General features: G+C 39.6%; 1 protein-coding gene across 10 annotated transcripts in view; it reads right to left on the reverse strand.

The window, feature by feature from the left end:
* The window catches only part of SHLD1 (shieldin complex subunit 1), a 111,418-nt gene that overhangs the window by 22,726 nt on the left and 67,685 nt on the right, over positions 1-21,007 (reverse strand). Inside the window, exon 4 of one of the 10 annotated variants that reach the window (XR_010935153.1) lies at positions 2,617-2,759. The exons of 8 other annotated variants lie outside the window; for them this stretch is intronic. The gene's annotated coding sequence lies outside the window, so the exon portion shown is untranslated. Of the gene's footprint in view, positions 1-2,616; positions 2,760-15,198; positions 15,301-21,007 lie in introns of all 10 variants that reach the window. One more of the 10 variants, XR_010935154.1, reaches the window with a different exon arrangement.

A 21,007-nucleotide genomic window follows, 5' to 3' on the forward strand; every position in this document is an offset into this window, starting at 1 on the left:
TGGCTGTGAACTAGTATGGGGGAAAAATCTTATCTTATTTTCATTAACCTCTACCTGAAATTAGGAATTTCCGTCCATGATGAATGTAGGCAACAAACTTATTAGCAGCAGTACCTGTGATCCTGTTGCCAACAGATCACAGTTATTTTCATTTCATATTAGAGCTTGTTGAAGATGTTTTAAAATACCATTTATGCTTATCATTATGCTATAGAACAAACTGTGTCCCTCCAAAATTCATATGTTGAAGGCCTAATCCTTAATGTGACTATAATTGGAGATGGGGCTTTTAGGAGGTTATTAAGGTTAAATGAGGTCATAAGGGTGTGGCCCTAATCGGATAGGACTGAAGGCCTTATAAGAAGAGGAAGAGACCCCTCTCTCTCCTTATTGTCTCCTACTACCCACCAGATGTGCAAAAAACCAAGGAAAGGCCATGTGAACATGTGAGGACACAATGAAAAAGTGATCTTCTGTAAGCCAGAAAGACAGTCCTAACCACAACATGACCATGGTGGCACCCTGATCTCAGACTTTCAGCCTCTGGAACTGTGAGAAAATACATTTCTGTTGTGTGAGCCACCCAGGTTACAGTACTTTGTTAGGGCAGCCCGAGCAGCCTAAGACACACTACTCTGAAATCACCATAGTTATTAGTTCTGACACTAGATCTTATTATGTGAGTCTTAATAAAAAAGCATTGCAGGGCTTCCCTGGTGGCGCAGTGGTTGAGAGTCCGCCTGCCGATGCAGGGGACGCGGGTTCGTGCCCCGGTCCGGGAAGATCCCACGTGCCGCGGAGCGGCTGGGCCTGTGAGCCCTGGCCGCTGGGCTTGCGCGTCCGGAGCCTGTGCTCCACAACGGGAGAGGCCACAACAGTGAGAGGCCCGTGTACCACAAAAAAAAAAAAAAAAAAGCATTACATATTCTTTACAATATCATATCTTTGTTCTTTAAATATATATATATATATGTATATTTTTTTAATTTGCAAGTTGTAGAATTCCTTATAAAACTACCAGGTTTATTCTTTAAAATTTCATACTTTAAATCAAAGTATATTTTCCTTTTTTCACTCTGATATAAGCTTTATTAAATTACTAACTTTAACTCCACACACACCCCACCCTTGCTAATTCAACAAGTAGTTATAATAAAAAATATTTGTACTTGCTAATGATGAAGAATGTTGAATGATGCAGTGGGTGAAGTTTTAGAAAAGGAGGCAGAATTTGGGGTTTTGACTCTAGTTTTACTACCAGGTAGATATGACACCTTTCTGAGCTTTGGCTTTCTCATCTACAAAACAGGAGTTTTACTAAATGATCTCTTGCCTAGAACTTCTATGGTAATACAGGGAATGGAGAAGTATAATCCAAAGCATTAGAGTATCCAAAAAAATGTGGACACACGTTCTGTGAGACACACGCAGGGCCACACGTGGACAAGCATTCATTGACTTAACACACATTTACAGAAAGGTGATGATATAAATGTAATTCATTACAAGTTGCTACAAGGTAAACAGAGGATGCTGAAGACCATGTTCTTCACCTGAGATAGTTAGACCTTAACTAGGAAGAGGAGACATACTTCTAGACATCAAACAACTGGAAAATACTCACAGGATATACATAAATACACAAAGATGTGATGACATTGACTGGGTACAGTGTGGATGCAAAGGCAAATGCAGAGTAAGGGAAGGATCAGCATGTAGCAGAATTAGTGAGGAGTGCCTCTTTGGAGAAGGCTACGTGCACTCTTATTAGGAAGGGACCAGAATCAGAAACTGTGGAAACAGGAGGGTTAATGAACAAGGCCATGTGGCAAGAAGAAGCAGAAACTAAACTACTCCATGGCTGGTTGTCATTATCCCCCTCTACCAGCTGGCTGTACCTTCAGCAGCCTAAGACCCAGCCTGGAGGCAGAAGGAGAGAGAATTCACAGAGTGGCCAGACAGGCTCCTGGGACAGACAACAGCGACCATGCTTTTTAAACAATTCAGTGGCAGGGATGGCTTCCATTACACTGGATTTCAGCAAGCCTAGTTTATGTCCCAGGCCCCTCAAGCCTAAAAAATAAAATAAAATTTTTAAAAAAGGAAAATAAATTTCCTTTGCTGCTGCTATGCCAAGAGCTTCTGCTTAGTTCTGCCTAAGTTCCTCCCAACAAGCCCATTGCTGAACTGCAGCCTCCTGGATGGGCATAGGGTGAGGGAGGCAGAGGCTGGCCTCTTTCCAGTTCTTGTGTCAGAGAAACTGCAGGAGAGGACTTCCTGGCCACCTCACTTGGAATGCTGAGCACACTTTCCAATAGCAACTTTCTTATCCATATAGGTCAATAGGTTCTACAACGTGGAAGGTGATGTGGATAGACAGAGTGGAAAGCTGGGGATCATCTAAAGCAGAGTGATCTGTAACACAGTCTCCAAAGTCAAGCAGACCCAAGTTCAAATCCCTGCTCTGCCAAATTCAAGTTGTGCAACACTAAGTTACTTAACATCTCTGAGACTCAGTCACCTGGTGTGCAAAATGGAGACACTACCAGTTATCAGCTCATGATTCTCATGTTGTGAGAATTAGCTAAGATAATATATGCAAAGCACTTAGCCCACCTTGAAGAATGGCTGATTCCAGGCTGGTGATGGGAAAGTACAAGATGAGCCTGGACATCTCACCATTTTCTAATGCTCGAAGAATGATGGGGGCACAGCAAGGGGGAGCTGAGGCTGGCTCAAAAGGGATCCCTTGGCCAAATCTAGAACAACTTGAGCATCAAAATAATGAGAGTTAACAGATTATAACCCATTTATTAAAACAGAAAACCATGAATCCATAAAATAATTGAAAGTTTGAAGAGGAATGGGATACTTACAGCCTCAGAGTACCTCCCCATAAGATACTTATTAGTTACAAAGGGAGAAAGAATAACTTTAAATATAGTGGAGAAGCGTGGCAAATATCACCATCCACAAGTGATCTAAATGAGCACCATCAGTAACGGGACAAATCAAAATCATGTGCCACCTGACCAGGTGTAATGGGAAGACCCAGCATCACTTCTCGGATAGTCCTGCCAAAGGTGCATCACCTGAACCAATATGGGGAAGCGGCAGACAAAACCAAATCAAGAGACATTCTATGAAATAAATGGCCTGTACTCTTCAGAAGTGCCAAGTTCATGAAAACCAAGGAAAGGCTAAGCAGTTGTTCCAGACTGAAGGAGACTACAGAGACAGGACAACTAAATGCAGCACATGATTTCCTCTGGCTCCTTTTGCTCTACAGAACATTCTTGGGCCCCATGAACGGGGTCTGGGGATGAGATGGTAGTAATGTGTCACTGTTAATTTCCTGATTTTGATGGTTTCGTTGAGCTTTGTAGGAGAATGTCCTTGTTTGTAGGAAAATCAAGGATGGTGGGCAACAGGTTGGTGGCTTACTCTCAAATAATTCATGAAAAAAAATGTTACTTGTACTTGCAAGTTTTCTGAGTTTGAGATTGTTTCAAGAAAAAAAAATTAAAACAAACCTCTGGAGGAATAATTGTTAAAATTTCTTTGGGTGGCCTACTTGAACATTAAAACAAACCAAACAGTCTTAGTCCAGGGCTTGGCAAATGTACTCACCTAACGAATGTACTGCCATTAGAGAGGCGAGAGGAAAGGGGAAGGGGAAGGGTCCCACCATGGCAGGATGAGGTGTTCCTTCCCACCTTCTTCCCCACAGATGATCTGGTCCTGGGGGGTAAGGCAGGAAGCCAGAGGCTGAGAAATGTCAATGGGAAGAGTGGGAGAGAGAAGGAGAGCTCAGCAGTGACACTCCAAGTAGCAGGGCGTGTACTTATTAAGTAACTGGTCAATAACTTTGATATGCAGATTTAAAATTTTTCATCTGTGTCTCACTGTTATATTTCATTTAATTTTTGAAATTCAGTATCCACGAAAGAACCTAAAAAACTAGCCTGTCTCCTCTATTTTACATGCAAATGTCAAGCAGACAGCAGCTCATCTTCAAAGAAACCCTCCTTCCCCTTTCCAGAAGAGTAATGACAATATGCATTGAGTTAATTACTACATCAGTTCTTTTGAACACTGCCTCCAGTTCATTTCAGACTTTGATTTCCTTTTAAAATTTGCTTTACTTCCAACTACAAAGCCATCTCTCTAATTATGTGGCTGTTGTGGCCTTTTGGGCATATTAAATGTTTGGGTAAATTATTTAAATTTAAAACATTTAAGTTAAATTTAAACATTTAATATGTTTGGGTAAATTTAATCTAAAAATTCTTAAGAGTTATTGTACGCTGTTCAGTTACTAGGGAATGCACTGCCATTCATGCATGCCGCACAAAGCAGGTGTCAGCACTCACTCAGCATTTACTGTGCTCCCACTGGGTGTGAAGCATGGTCCTGGTGGAGTAAATCCAACCAAGAATGAGGCTCTGAGGCATCTAGGCTGTCTTCCTCACTCCATCCTGGGAGGAAGGCATCCAAATCATTTTAAAATATTTTTATTCTAATATAAATTAATCCATTTGTTCTCTAAGACATGAACTTTTCCGTCAGCTCTATCCTGTTGCTGTTGCAGTTGAAGGGTTTTGTTTTGCTTTGATTTTTATTTATGTGTAAAGAAACCTGCTGCAATGATTTCACAGATGAGAAACAGGCAGAGAGATACAGGGGTTTAAAAAGTTGCACAGCTAGTTAGTAGTGAGGCTCACACTTGACATTGGGATCCTGATATTTCATTTCTCAGATAGTTCAAGGATCAGTTTTGGCTTTCAAACAACTCCTTATTTTTACATTGGCTCATACTATTTCTTAGCTATTTGTACCCACCATTCCCTTGACCCATCTCCAAAAAAGGTAAACGTTTCATTAAAGAATTTCTAATTAACATTTATAGTACAAATAAAAAACATTATATCATGAAAAAAATTATTTAAATTTACCCAAACATATTAAATGTTTCTTCACCAGTATACAAAGCCAATCACTTCTTTTCCTGATGCACCTACGCATGGACAGAAGATGGATCTCTGATAACTTGGTCAGTTCCTGCTCAGTGGAGCATCCTCACAGCTATATTCAAACCCCACTTCATTCTACCTGTTGTTAGAGCTCAGACCTGTAGGGCTCTCAACTGGGCACTCTACTCTAGGGACAGACTGGGGACGTTATTTTGTCAGTGATTGGAAAGTGCTACTTGCATTTAGTGAGTGGGATCAAGGATGTAAACATCCTACAGTGCACAGAACAGTCCCATATATCAAAGAATCATCCTTCCCCCAAATGCCAGTAGTGCCCTCCACCCACAGAGAGCAACACTGGCTCAAAGGATTCTGGAAGGAGTGGGAAGTGAATGCTGAATCCCACTGAATTGTAATAGATTGATTTGCCTTGAGCTCCCCGAGGCACCTTTGCTACTGATCCCTGCATAGTGAATGCCCTTCTTGCTGGCACCTATTTGCACCATGCTTTCCTTCCTTCTCAGACCTTGAGATGGCTTTTTTTTTTTTTTTTTCCTCAGTAAGGGCCCCAGTCCTAATGATTTTGGCATTATATAAATTGGGTGGAATTTCCCTTTTTATTTCAATATGCTTTCCATCATGAATAGATTTCTTTAGGATTTGCAAGAAGAGAGAAGGATGGGGCTTGACGCCACAATGCTCTTGCATGCATTGCTTCCAGGTCATCTATTCACCAGAACATCCATTTGTTAAATTTTTTTTTTACCAAGGAGAGAAGAGATAACGTATAGATATTTGAGATTCTTATAAACCTAAAACTATTTTTATATCTTGAGGAGTTATAGAGGTTATTTGAGTTTAGTAATCCGAGACAGTCAATTAGCATGGAGCATTTGAGATTAATGGCTGTGTTCTGAGATTAATGCCATTGGCCGTCAGAAACCCGGATATTTAATGGGGGTTTCTTCCAGCGACTCTTCTGTGCCTACTCCTGCGGCTGATAAGTGCACAGCGGGGTTTGACCTCTGCGGCACATTTTAGCTTCCATCCTTAACAGGTTCCCTTTAAATGGGCTTGACGTTTAACTCTGCCTCCTTCAGGCAGCAGCATCAATAGCCGCCCACTCTGCCTATTTGTCCAGACTTTCTTCTACCAGCAACTGCTAATTGGGGGGATCTGTGGCTTCAAGGCTGTACACAGCTGAAAGAAATCTACTCTAAGACAATAAAAATATGGCGAATTATCAGGATTCAAGGAAAGAAGGAACATGTGGTTTGTATGGTCTTCTATGTTGCTTGGAGGGGAAGCTGCCCCTTTCTCAGGGCACTGCATGGCACACTCCTAAGGGTGACCCTGCTGCCTTGGTTTGTCTGTTGGAGGCTCTAAGAAAAAGTCACGGGCATGAGAACAAGGTGAATGGGAGGAGGGCACACTTTGGATGCACTGACTCATCTTCTTCATGACAGCAGTCAGAGGCCTCCCAAGGTCTCTACATGGGTGAGCTACCAATTTTAGTATATTAGGGTTTGTGGTCCAAGGATGTGGGGCACCACTCTGCTAGGCTGCATCTTCCTGCTCCAGATCTCACCTACCTTTCCTTCATATCCTCTCCTATGCCTCTCATTCCTGCCTCCCCACTCCATACTTTGTGGAGGAATAGAGGATTGAACAGGATCACTGGATGGACAAGAATAAGTCCTACCTCCAGCCCCATAGGCTGCAGGATGCTGATACCTCTGCATCCTGGCTTTTTTCCTGATCCTGGAACGTATCAAGAATGTTCCCTCTTCAAAACCTTTGCACTTGCTGTTCCTCCCTGTGGAACATGCCTTTTCCACATATCTGCACAGTTGGTTTCCGTACAACCCTCAGTTCTCTGCTCAGATGTTACCTTCTCAGTGAGGCCTTCTATATTAGTCAGGATGGGCTAGGGTATACTACTTAACAAGCAAGCCCCAAACCTCATAAAACAGCAAAGGATTGTTTCTTACTACTTGCACTCTGTGTCATACTACAAGTGGATCTGTATCATCCTTGCCCTTTCCCTGGAAGCCAGGCCACTGGGGCAGCCACTACCTCAATATTGCTTAGTGACTATAGCAGAGGGAAAAGAGCACGGTGGAGCAGACAGTCACCAGGAGAGCTCTGTCACTTCTGTTCACATATCATTGCCAATGTTAAGTTGTATGGCCAAACCTGATTTCAAAAGAATGAGGAAGAAAAATTCTCCTGTAGGGAGAGGCAGAGATTACTGGTGAGCAATAATTCAGTCTGCCATACTTTCCTTGAGCACACTATTTAAAATTACATTTCCTTCACTCCCTAGACCCTGGCTGTCCTTATCTCCCTTGTCTGCCTTATACTTTCCATATAAACCTACTAGTACCTAATAATATATGATTTGTTTGTTTATTGTCAATCTTCTCCTACTCAAGGTTTTTTGTCTCTCTTGTTACCTGGTGTATCTCCAGGGCCAGCACATGGTAGATACATTTTAAAAATTTTGATGCTTTGTTTTATTTGATGAGTTTTACTTTCAAATGCACATGTAAATGTGTGTATTACTAGGGTGACCCCTATTCACTAGCGTGACTGGGGTGTTTGTCCAGGAAATCCACAGTTTGTGCCTATTGTCTCGATTAATTATTAATAGCACACTTTTTCACTCTCTAAAGGGCCTTGGGTTACACAATCCACTGTGTGAATACATGAATCATGATAAATTACATACATAAGCTGATGCTGAAGGAGGGGGCAGATATATCTTGGTCAACAGTGAGACGTTCCACCACACATACCTGGGGTGGGGCAGGGGGGTTGAGTTTGATGCCAGAAATAATCCCAGTCTGTGGTATAAATAATGTACCTACAGACTTTCTTTTTTTTTGCTAAACGTTCTGTGGATTTGTTCTACTGTACTCCAAGACCATCCTCTTTTCCTTTCTCCTCTTTTTCATACCTGGTATTTCTCCTACCCCCTTGCTGTCCAAGAACCTTTTTATTACTGCCCTGCAAGTGAAGGGCCTCAGTTCACTCTACCCCATCAGCAGCTTGCTTAGATTCCTCTTTCTGGTTTCATCTGACTGTCCCCCTCCCCTTAAGGTATAACACCAGCCCTGTTACTTACTTCCTATCTTATTAATAATGTAAAATTAATGACAAGAAAAATCAATCAGCTTAAGCCTCCTTTTGCCTGATGGTTTATACACTTTAGAATTTGCAGCTGTTCCTTTAAAGGACAAAAACCACATACAAGGGAGCCCAAGGAGGTGTGGACATCAAGATATTTAATCCCAGTTAACACCTCAAAGGATGGATGGTCTGGTCAGGTGCTTTTGAAACCACAGTCTAGGTCTGTACTTACTTACATCTGAAAGTAAAAACTGGATGAATCACCCATGCTGTCACCTTTCATCCTAATGACGAACAGATGCAATGGGCAGAGGACAGAGACCTCTAAAAGGCAACTGGTGAGAAATAAAATGAATGCTGGAAAAATACAAAAATATGTGTGATAGGTGAAGAGCCCTAATAGTAGGTGCCCAGGGCAATTAATAAGGTCAATCTCTACTGTCTGATTCATAAGCTATCTTACTTTTACCTTGGCATTTTATGTTTTTATCTAAAGAAATTAAAATGTTCTGAAAATTACAGGGATCTATATAATATCCAAGTTCACACCACTCCAGATTGACAATTAACATATGTCATATTTGCTTCAAGTCTTTTTCCTATTAAAGAAGAATTAAACAATTCAATTAAAGTTGACATAGAAATAGAAATTCCTACATAGAAATTGATTCCTTCCAGCCCATTTTTATACCTTACATATATATGTATCCATAAGCAAGACAGAGTGTTGCTTTATGTGTGATGATCTTTTTAATCTTATTTTCAATATACAAAGTTTTGCTTTTTTTCACCCAACCTTATGATGTTTTACTTCTAGCCATTATTGATTGATATATATATATATATATATATATATATATATATATATATGAATGAATGTAGGGACAGGCTGCATTAGTTTTCATCCATTCTCTTGCTGAAGGACATGTAGGTTGTGCCTAATTTTTCACTATCACAAACAAGGCCTTAGTGAGCCCTTGAGCACTTGTGAGACTGTCTCTGGAAATACATACAGGAGTGGAATTGCTGAGTTGAAGGAAACGTGTTTTCAATTTCACTAGATCCTGCCAGATCACTCTCCAAAGTGGTTGCAGCATTTACAGTCCCACCAGCACTGTCTAGATTTTCCTGTTTCTCCACAGCTTTGCCAAACCCTGATATTGTCAGACATTTCCAGCGGTATCTCATTATTGGGTTCACATTTCCCTGATTACTTGCATGGCTGAGCTGCTCTTCATATACTTATTGGTCACTTGAGTTTCCTTACTGTGAACTGCCTGTTCATATTCTTTACCATTTTTCTTTCTGGTTTTTTGTCTCTTTTCTATATTCTTTTTAACGGCATAGAAAATGAATTATAAAGAAAACAATATCTTTCTCTGACTTTTCTCCAATTAATCTCATGACTAGTTTTTTTCCAGTCTGAAGGGGATTAAACAAAAAAAATGTGAGGATGAAATAAAGACTTCATGAGAAGCCTCAAGTTCTGTTTTTGTTTTAATGGCAAACCTTCTAAAGCAAAACAATTCTCTTGGTGTCAGCTTATCACTACCAAAAAGTGATATTATGTTTCTACTTGATTTAATAATAAAGTCATACACCAAGCCTGATCCAGGGGCAGGGATCACATCCAGCTTATTGAGTCTCATTTTCCAGGCAAGAAAATTAAGATAGGACCAAGTCTCCAGAGTCATTTAATGCAGGGATTGGCAACTAGAACACACAAAAAAGGTTAATCTGCTCAATAATTTTCTTAATTAAAATCATTTTCATGTAACTATCATTTGCCATAATGAGGATGGCTGCTGGTTTTACACGTTGGTGAGGGGTTGGTGAGGCAAGGGGTTCAAGAGCCTCCCGAGCTGATTCATAATTGACATTTAGAGACCACAGGCTTGGATCCTAGAAATGCATAACAATTCCCTTTTTTACTATGAGACTGAGGATTAGCCCAACTTAATGGGACAGAGAACCTGACCCTTTCACAGCTGGAAAATCCATGGGGAATTACCTTGTTCAACTCTCTCACTTTCTGGACCAGAACTGTTTAGCTCCAGTTGGAACAAGAACTGTGGTCCCCACAGACATAGAGAATAAACTTGTTGCCAAAGGGACTGGTGGGTGGGGGAGGGATAAACTGGGAGTTTGGGGTTAGCAGATGCAAACTATTACATATAGAATGGATAACGACAAGGTCTTACTGTATAGCACAGAGAACTATATTTAATATCCTGAGATAAGCCATAACGGAAAAAATATTTTTAAAATGTATATATATATATGTATAACTGAATCACTTTGCTGTACAACAGAAATTAACATTGTAAATCAATTTTTTCAATTAAAAAATTGTTAGAAAAAAAGAACTGTGATCCACTGATTGTTAAAAAAAAGAACTGTGATCCATTGACCCCGTCCATATCTGGGTACGAGGAGCCCTGAGAAGGGATGACCAGGAGAGGCCATCAGACAAGGGACCTAAGCTCCTTCAGGAGCCATTGCAAATTAGGAGCTTCACAGTAACATTTAAAGCCTGTGTTTTAAAGTGTTTTTCCCCCAGGTGGTTTTTAAAATCGCATTTACATGGGATGTTTCAGCAGATTTGCTTCAAATCCTGGCCTAGATAGTAAGGAACAATTGTGAGCAGAAAAAGCAAATGATTTGGATTTGGGTTGCTATGGTAACATTACCATTTTTGAATACGGCTGTTTACTTCAGCAGCCTTGATTTAAATGTGAGCCGCTAATTAAGATGATGCTTGAAACTTTAACCTTCACTGTAAGAAAAAAGTAAGCACTTTAAAAATGATGCTTGAAGTGTTGCTGGAGACATATTTAGCAAGAAGATCATTCCCCTTTGCTGGAGAAGCAGAAACCCAATCCATTTTCCTTGAAGAAGAATGAGGGCCTACTCACAATCTGTCCAAATCCACAAGTCAGTATTTCCTAGTTTTTTTTTTTTTTTTGTGGTACGCGGGCCTCTCACTGTTGTGGCCTCTCCCGTTCCGGAGCGCAGGCTCCGGACGCGCAGGCTCAGCGGCCATGGCTCACGGGCCTAGCGGCTCCGCATCATGTGGGATCTTCCCGGACCAAGGCACGAACCCGTGTACCCGGCATCGGCAGGCGGACTCTCAAACACTGCGCCACCAGGGAAGCCCCAGTATTTCCTACTTTTAAGATTTAAAGAGGAACAGAACAGAATTCCTGTCAAAACTGAGCCAGTTCCAGTGTTGACACCAGCAGTAAGACTTTCTGAGAGTGACAGACAAGGAAAGTCTGATATTTCTCTACACATAGCAGTATTTTTGTTAGACACATATTTGTGTAAACAGATTTCACTCCACATCAAATCAAAGTTAAGTACATCTATGAAGTGACAGACTGAACTGGAAACAAATACACCAGAATGTAAATATATAGCTGAGTGTTCTCCCTTCAAAGTAATCACCCTGGGGAGTGGGGGGCAAGCTCTTATTTTAAAAATGTTGATGTTGCTGAGAACATTTTGGAGCCTCTTAGAAAGTGTCTTTGCTTGCTCTGGAAACTTTATTTTTTTTAACATCTTTATTGGAGTATAATTGCTTTACAATGGTGTGTTAGTTTCTGCTTTATAACAAAGTGAATCAGCTATACATATACATATATCCACATATCTCCTTCTTGCGTCTCCCTCCAACCCTCCCTATCCCACACCTCTACGTGGTCACAAAGCACCAAGTTGATCTCCCCGTGCTATGTGGCTGCTTCCCACCAGCTATCTATTTTATATTTGGTAGTGTATATAAGTCAATGCCACTCTCTCACTTCATCCCAGCTTACCCTTCCCCTTCCCCGTGTCCTCAAGTCCATTCTCTACATCTGCATCTTTATTCCTGTCCTGGCCCTAGGTTCTTCAGAACATTTTTTTTTTTTAGATTCCATATATATGTGTTAGCATACATATATGTGTTTTTCTCTTTCTGACTTACTTCACTCTGTATGACAGACTCTAGGTCCAGCCACCTCACTACAAATAACTCAATTTCGTTTCTTTTTATTGCTGAGTAATATTCAACTGTATACATGTGCCACATCTTCTTTATCCATTCATCTGTTGATGGACACTTAGGTTGCTTCCATGTCCTGGCTATTGTAAATAGAGCTGCAGTGAACATTGTGGTACATGACTCTTTTTGAATTATGGTTTTCTCAGGGTATATGCCCAGTAGTGGGATTGCTGGGTCGTCCAGTAGTTTTATTTTTAGTTTTTTAAGGAACCTCCATACTGTTCTCCATAGTGGCTGTATCAATTTACATTCCCACCAGTAGTGCAGGAGAGTTCCCTTTTCTCCACACCCTCTCCAGCATTTATTGTTTGTAGATTTTTTGATGATGGCCATTCTGACTGGTGTGAGGTGATACCTCATTGTAGTTTTGATTTGCATTTCTCTAATGATTAGTGATGTTGAGCATCCTTCCATGTGTTGGTTGGCAATCTGTATATCTTCTTTGGAGAAATGTCTATTTAGGTGTTCTGCCTATTTTTGGATTGGGTGGTTTGTTTTTTTGATATTCAGCTGCAAGAGCTGTTTGTAAATTTTGGCGATTAATCCTTTATCAGTTGCTTCATCAGCAAATATCTTCTCCTATTCTGAGGGTTGTCTTTTCATCTTGTTTATGGTTTCCTTTGCTGTGCAAAAGTTTTTAAGTTTCATTAGGACCCACTTGTTTATTTTTGTTTTTATTTCCATTTCTCTAGGAGGTGGGTCAAAAAGGATCTTGCTGTGATGTATGCCATAGAGTGTTCTGCCTATGTTTTCCTCTAAGAGTTTTATAGTGTCTGGCCTTATATTTAGGTCTTTAATCCATTTTGAGATTATTTTTGTGTATGGTGTTAGGGAGTGTTCTAATTTCATTCTTTTACATGTAGCTGTCTAGTTTTCCCAGCACCACTTATTGAAGAAGCTGTCTTTTATCCATTGTATATTCTTGCCTCCTTTATGAAAAATAAGGTGACCATATGTGTGTGGGTTTATCTCTGGGCTTTCTATCCTGTTCCATTGATCTATATTTCTGTTTTTGTGCCAGTACCATACTGTCTTGATTACTGTAGTTTTGTAGTATAGTCTGAAGTCAGGGAGGCTGATTCCTCCAGCTCCGTTTTTCTTTCTCAAGATTGCTTTGGCGTTTTGGGGTCTTTTGTGTTTCCATACAAATTGTGAATTTTTTTTTTTCTAGTTCTGTGAAAAATGTCATTGGTAGTTTGATAGGGATTGCATTAAATCTGTAGATTGCTTTGGGTAGTAGAGTCATTTTCACAATGTTGATTCTTCCAATCTGTGAACATGGTATATCTCTCCATCTTTTGGTATCATCTTTAATTTCTTTCATCAGTGTTTTACAGTTTTCTGCATACAGGTCTCTTGTCTCCTTAGGTAGGTTTATTCCTAGGTATTTTATTCTTTTTGTTGTAATGGTAAATGGGAGTGTTTCCTTAATTTCTCTTTCAGATTTTTCATCATTAGTGTATAGGAATACAAGAGATTTCTGTGCATTACTTTGGTATCCTGCTACTTTACCAAATTCGTTGATTAGCTCTAGTAGTTTTCTGGTAGCATCTTTAGGATTCTCTGTGTATAGTATCACGTCATCTGCAAACAGTGACAGCTTTACTTCTTCTTTTCTGATTTGGATTCTTTTAATTTCTTTTTCTTCTCTGATTGCTGTGGCTAAAACTTCCAAAACTATGTTGAATAATAATGGTGAGAGTGCTCAACCTTGTCTTGTTCCTGATCTTAGTGGAAATGGTTTCATTTTTGTACCATTGAGAATCATGTTGGCTGTGGGTTTGTCATATATGTTCCTTATTATGTTGAGGTAAGTAAGTTCCCTCTATGCCTACTTTTTGGAGGGTTTTTATTATAAATCGGTGTTGAATTTTGTTGAAAGCTTTTTCTGCATCTATTGAGATGAAATTAGCTAATCCAACAGCACACTAAAAGGATCATACACCATGATCAAGTGGGGTTTATCCCAGGAATGCAAGGATTCTTCAGTATACGCAAATCAATCAATGTAATACATTGTTATACAATGTATACAATGTTATACAATGTATACAATGTTATACAATCAACCATATTAACAAATTGAAGGAAACTTCTTTTGGATGTCCTCATTGGTGGCAAATCTCCATCCACAGAAGACAGAATTACCCTTTTGGAAAAAAGAGGCATTAGGAGTGAAATCTGATAAATAATGTAGGTGATCCTGCAGGGTAACTGGGCATGGGTTAAAAAGCAAGGTTTATCTCCAAAAGGAAATTGCTTTTCTTTTGTTTTGCATGCTGGTTCTGAAAGTAGTTCTCAAAAAGGAATTCCAAAGTCAGTTCTATGCAATAGCAAGCAGCATGGTTTCAATATACATATATGTTCAAATTTGCTACCTTAAAGGACAGGCTAATGTGGATTTAAGTTCTGACTATTGTAAAAAAGCTCATAGTCATAGATTAGAAGTCTGAATATTTTTGTCCTGACAGATAAGATGTTGGTGAGCGTGGACTTTGTATTTAGAAGACTTGAGTTTAGTCCTACCATGGCCACTTACTGCCTATGTGACCATGGGCAAGTTACTTTACATCTCTGAATCTCCATGTCTTCATCTGTAAAATGGGAATAATAGCTCTGCCTCATAGGACTGTTGTAAGAATTAAATGATTTATTAGTATAAAACCTAGCATGTAGTAAGGGCTCAACAAATATAAGCTACTTTATAATTATCACAGTGACAAGAGTAGTACCAGAAGCAGAGTTGTTACATGTAGGTATTAAACTATTTGCCATTTAGCATCTAGGACTATTTTTTTGTTTTTTGGCCACGCCATGAGGCACGTGGGATCTTAGTTCCCTGACCAGGGATTGAACCTGAGTCCCCTACATTGGAAGCACGAAGTCTTAACCACTGGACTGCCAGGGAAGTCCCAGCATCCAGGATTTAAAAAAGTGAATTGTAAATGCTCCTGTAGGTCTTTTCTGCAGTGATAAATTAACATTATAAGCAAAGTCTAGATGAACAAGCATTCATTCCTGACTGAAAGGAACATCACTTTTACTTACTGCTCCATCCTGGTGTCAGAGTTAGTGGGATGAATCATTAGTGAACATTGCCCATCTCACAGCAGTAGGACTATGATTACAGAGAGGTCCCAAGTGCATGCTCTGCAAAGCAAACACAATCCCACTGTGGGTGGAAACAGCAGATTCCTCAGCGTGTGGGCATGTCAAACACAGAAGCCCAGGCTGGTGGAGCCCTCATCTGTCCCCCTAAGGAGCACCAGCACCAGAGTGTGGGTGGGACTGAAATGACTCAACCTCCAGGGAGTCTGTGGGGGTGGTTGTTTTGGAAGTAGATGGAGATCAAGTGAAGAGCTTCAGGGAAAGTTTAGGTTAATAAATACATATGAAAGAGAAACAGGTTACATTAAAAATTAAAAAAAAGATTGAGAAACTAGGAAGAAAAGATCTGGGTTCACAGAATGACTGCTGGCTGAGTCAGAATTGTAGTGCTGAGTTAAATTTTAAAAGGCAAGATGAGACTGGGAAATACAATGAGAACAATTATAGTAGATAATTCTTAATTTCCTTCTCTCTTCTCCCTTCTCTCACTAACAGCTGAATCTGAAGAAAGGCAAAGCTTTGCACCTTCTCTTCTGTAACAAATAACCTCAGAGAACACAGAAAACTCAGTGGAAGTGGGAAAAAAGCCATAAACAAAATTTTTAAATAGCGTAATATACAACCTATGCAGAAAAGGCCTATAAACAGCAGAGAAGTGAAAGCTAAGGCTGCCTGAATGACAGAAAATATGGGCTGTGAGGGGTTTAGGATGTATTTATGTTGAAAATGTTTCTAACATGGAAACATGAGCTAGAAGGGCTAGAAGTGGGTGCAAATATGGAATTTTAAATTTCCACCTTTATAAGGATACGACAAATCCTCCCTGTGACCAAATATCTAAAAATGCTGGCTAAGATATTTTTTAAAAATCTCTTACTGTGCATGACTAAGCTGGAATAAAGTAAAGAAAGTCCTCAGAGACCAAAAGGAAAACAAGAGTGGGTGTTCCAAGAGGTAAGTGAATCCTGAGCTGGTGCCTAAACCTAGCATATCAGCTTTAATGGCCACACAGCATTCAGGACACAAAGTCTAGGTCATGGCCAGATGGGGTGCTTGAAAGGAAACTCACTGCACAAGGCCGAGAGCCCTGTAGCTCCACCCTTAGAGAAAAGATGGACTAGAAAGAAATGTGCCTTGGAAAGGGTTGTAGGAACTTCCCTGGTGGTCCAGTGGTTAAGACTCCAAGCTTCCACTGCAGGGGGCATGTGTTCAATCCTTGGTCGGGGAACTAGGATCCCACATGACATGTGGCGAGGCTAAAAATATTTTTAAAAAATAAAAAAAATAAAAATAAAGAAAAGGGTTGCACTAAAAAAACTTGTCTGTCTTGGCTTTGCTCTGAGTGGAGAGAAAAAAAAGAACCATCTCTCCAGAAATATAACCATGAGCCAAACCTCACATATATTTGTGGCCTGAGTTGAGACTATTCTGTGATCTAAAATCCTCTATGCCAGGTATTTATTTTAATATGGTTCCAGATTAATGTGCTCTCATATGTTTAGAGAAAGCAAATGCAAACCATTTTTAGAAGATTGTACTCTCACTCCAAATCTCAAAAGAAACCCTACACACAAAGTTCCATGGAATATGAGTTTACAATAAAAACAATACTCACAAAATACCCATTTAAACAAGGCACCTTTGTTGAGAGGGAGTAAAGAAAAAGCACCAGCACTAGAATGAGACTCACAGAAACAGATTATTGGAGTTAATAGAATATAAAATAAATGTGTTTTTGTTAACGAAATAAAATAGGGATTCAGAAGTTTGACTAAAGAACAAGAGACTACAAAAAATAAACAGGTAAATTAGAAAAAGAGAAAAAAAGCTTAGAAAAATGTCAAATTATAATAATAGGTATTTATACCTCAGTAGATAGGTAAAACAGAAGATTAGACACTGCTGGACAGAAAATTAGAAAATGGAAATCAGATTTGAAGATTTACTCATAATTTACCACAGAAACAGAGATGGAGAAAACAAAACAAAACAAAACTGAGATGTGTAAGTCAAAGTGAGATGTTCTAACGTGCATCTAATGGGAATTTCAGAAAAAGATAATAGAGAGACTGTAGGAAAGGCAATGACAATAAGTTAATGAGTGAGAATTTCTTAGAACTGATAAAAGCATGAATTCTCAAATTTAGTAATCACAGTGTTTTGCAAGCAGGATAAATAAAAAGAATTCTGTGGCTAGGTACCAGATAAAACTGTAGATTATCAAAGGCAAAAATAAAAATCCTAAAACCAGCCATAAAGAAAAGACAGATTACCTATAAATGAATGATAATTAAGTTGACTGTTGATGTCTCAATAGCAGCAATGCAAGCAAGAAGGCAGTGAAATAATATCTTCAAAGTTCTAAGAGAAAATGACTGCCAACCCAGGGCCACTCAGGAAAAAATGAGGAAATTAAGACATTTAACTGGCCATTTAACAAAATCATAAATGTCATAGCCAGACTTCCCTCACATCCAAAGCTCATCCTCTAAGAGTGCTTAAAATGTACAATATTCATACCACCTCAGTCAATTTATGGAGGTTTTATCTTAAGGCAGAGGAACGAGCTACATAGAATTTTCATGTTTTCTATTCCTTTTGGTGATTCACTAATATAGTTCAGCTATACTTGAAATGGTATTCCAATGCTAGACTTTGATCCCAAATCACAGGTGATCACCTTAAAAGTGTAGCTTATTCTACATTTTGTTTCCCAAAAGTTTCATTCTGTAATGAATTAATTATGCAAAATCATTCAACTTCAAAGTTGTTCTAGTTGGTTTTATTAAAAATGTAGATGCTTTTAATGTTTTGCAGATGTCATTTTCTCTCTGTAATCAACTGTTTCCATATGTTTTTCAAAAATTACTAACTTGATCTTCCTAAGTCAGCTCATGCTGCTACTCTAGTGCCCTCAGTATTGCAATATTAATTGTGCAGCCATTGGCCTACAGACCAAGCACTCTTTGGGAAAAAAAGGAAAATAATTATTTTTACTCTCTCATGATATTCACTCTCTTTGAAGAGATCACATGAAAGAAGAAATATAGCTTAATTTTAAGAAAGCAAACTTTCTTTTAGCCAATGAACTATGCCAATCATAAGAAGATAAACAGAACAGAGGTTATGACTCACAAACTTATTAGCGGTAACATTTACTGCCTTATTGATTTTTTGTTACCTAAGATCCTTCTTAAATTCATTTCATTTCACATATAAATGAAACCGTTTTCTTGCATAAACCTAGAAAGGGGTACAAATTTGTAGGGGACTATGAAGAAGGAAAAAGAGGAAAATGACCTAGTTATACTGGTCATTCCAGATAACTAAAATTTTTTGACCTCTGAGTGGCAAAACCTCAAATGCATTTGAAACTTCAACTCTTTTAAAAGGAGCCCCCCAAACCCCATGCACACAATAAATCTTTCATGCATATTTCTTTTTTTTTTTTTTTCGGTACGCGGGCCTCTCACTGTTGTGGCCTCTCCCGTTGCGGAAAACAGGCTCTGGACGCGCAGGCTCAGCGGCCATGGCTCACGGGCCTAGCCGCTCCGCGGCATGTGGGATCTTCCCGGACCGGGGCACGAACTCGTGTATCCACAGGCGGACTCTCAACCACTGCGCCACCAGGGAAGCCCCATGCGTATTTCTGTTTTCCTATACCCTGACCTAGGTCATAGATAATTGGGTATACATATGTAAAAATCCACCAAGCTGTAACACATAAGACTTGTGCACTTTATAAGAATTGTATCTCAATGTTAAAAATATCTACACACGGGCTTCCCTGGTGGCGCAGTGGTTGAGAGTCCGCCTGCTGATGCAGGAGACACGGGTTCCTGCCCCAGTCCGGGAAGATCTCACATGCCGCGTTGCGGCTGGGCCCGTGAGCCATGGCCGCTGAGCCTGCGCGTCCGGAGCCTGTGCTCCGCAACAGTGAGAGGCCCGCGTACCGCAAAAAAAAAAAAAAAAAAAAAAACCAAACACACACACACACACACACACACACACACACACACTCCCTGTCTTCAATAAGTCTTGAATGTGGCATAGACGTTAAGTTTTTTTTTTTTAAAGATTCCCAGATGATTCTAATGTTCATCTAATGTTCAGTTAGGATCAGCTGCCCTAAGATAGCTGGAATATGTCTTGATTAGAATAGCCATTCGCAAATATTTGTTTCAATAAATGTATGAATGAGTGAATGATGAACCAACAAACTAATAAATATCTATGTTATTCACGGTTGTAGGTATACCATTGACTGAGGCCAGAAAAAACCCTAAGAATGTCCAAAAAAAAAAAAAAGGCATGCCACATATTTTAAGCACTTTAAATGCCTTATCTTTCCTCACAACAACTCCGTGAGCAAAGTTTACTGCTCCTGATCTTTAGTTGCAGCCAACATAAATCACTTTGGCTACCTTAAGCAGAAAGAGAGGTATTAAGAAGTATAACATAATTCACATCACTGTTAGGAGAACTGCAGAGACAGACTCTAAGCTAAACTTTTAGGAATTACTCCTCAAATCAATAAGTAGAACTGAACAGCCAAAGGGGCTGCTGGAACCTAAAGAACCAGGAAGCTGCTGCTACAGATGCTGATCCAAGCTTCTCAATCAGGAAGCTGCCTGTCAAGTCAGGAAGCTATTACTACAGTTGCCAATTTCAGAACCATGCTGCCTCTGCCATTATCCACACCAGCTAGAAATGAAGGTCCCAGCCCCATCTCTCTTCCCACATAATCTAAGCCTGAATTCAGAGGTTTATGGGAATGCATTTGATTAGCAGATCTAACTCACATCCAGAACACTAGCTGCAACAAGTTCTAGAAATGAAAACTGCCACTCTCTGTAAGACAAGAAATGATGCTAGGAGGAGGTAGGAATGGGCATTAAGTGGGCTAATTAATAGACTCACAGATAATGAAACTGAGGCACAGAGATTAAGAAACTTGGTCAAAGACACATAGCTAGTAAGTGGCAGGGCCAGGATTCAAACTCAGGAAGTGGCCCCAAAGACTAATAAGGCATTGGAGAAAATGATAATTATTCAGTGCACAGGCAGGCTCATGGGTGTGAGGTTTCCAGTCCTGACATACAAACTTTTTTGCTTATAAAGAAGAGCAACTTCTAATTTACTATACCTATTAATCCTGACATCACCTCTAGAATTTTAAGTCTGGTAGTTTCTCATCTTCAAAATTCAAAAATATATCATTAATTTATTTGCATTTTAATTTTGGTCTAGAAAGTGTTCTTAAGTGTTTCAGGGTGGGGAGGGGGCAGGGGAGAAAGCTGAAAAAGGTTATGGCACCAACTAGTGATGGAAAACATCCATACTCAGGCTTCAATGACCACCTCCAACTCCAGCTCCTCATATTACTTCCATGGTACAAATTAAAAGAACATTTAAAAGTATCTTGAAGTTATTTAGGACTTTCTAATGGAACATCTTACTGATTCTAGTTTCATCAAAAATTTTGAGAAACTATATTGCATGCAGTAGAATGATGGTTGTTTAGCTTCTGCTTGGAAAGCTGACCATTATACAGCTCTTATGGACTGGAAACCTTGAGACTAAAACCTGCGGTGTATTCTCTGTTATCTGGAACTGTATTTCCACACATCCTTAACACAGTTCCATCTGTCAGTCTGCCTATCTCTCTCTCTCTCTCCATCTATTCACCCACCCATCCATCTCTCTATGAGAATGACCCAGATAGCAGAATAAAAACATTAAACTGTAT

The sequence above is a fragment of the Pseudorca crassidens genome, chromosome 15 (genome assembly GCF_039906515.1).
Source record: "Pseudorca crassidens isolate mPseCra1 chromosome 15, mPseCra1.hap1, whole genome shotgun sequence".
Taxonomy (NCBI): domain Eukaryota; kingdom Metazoa; phylum Chordata; class Mammalia; order Artiodactyla; family Delphinidae; genus Pseudorca; species Pseudorca crassidens.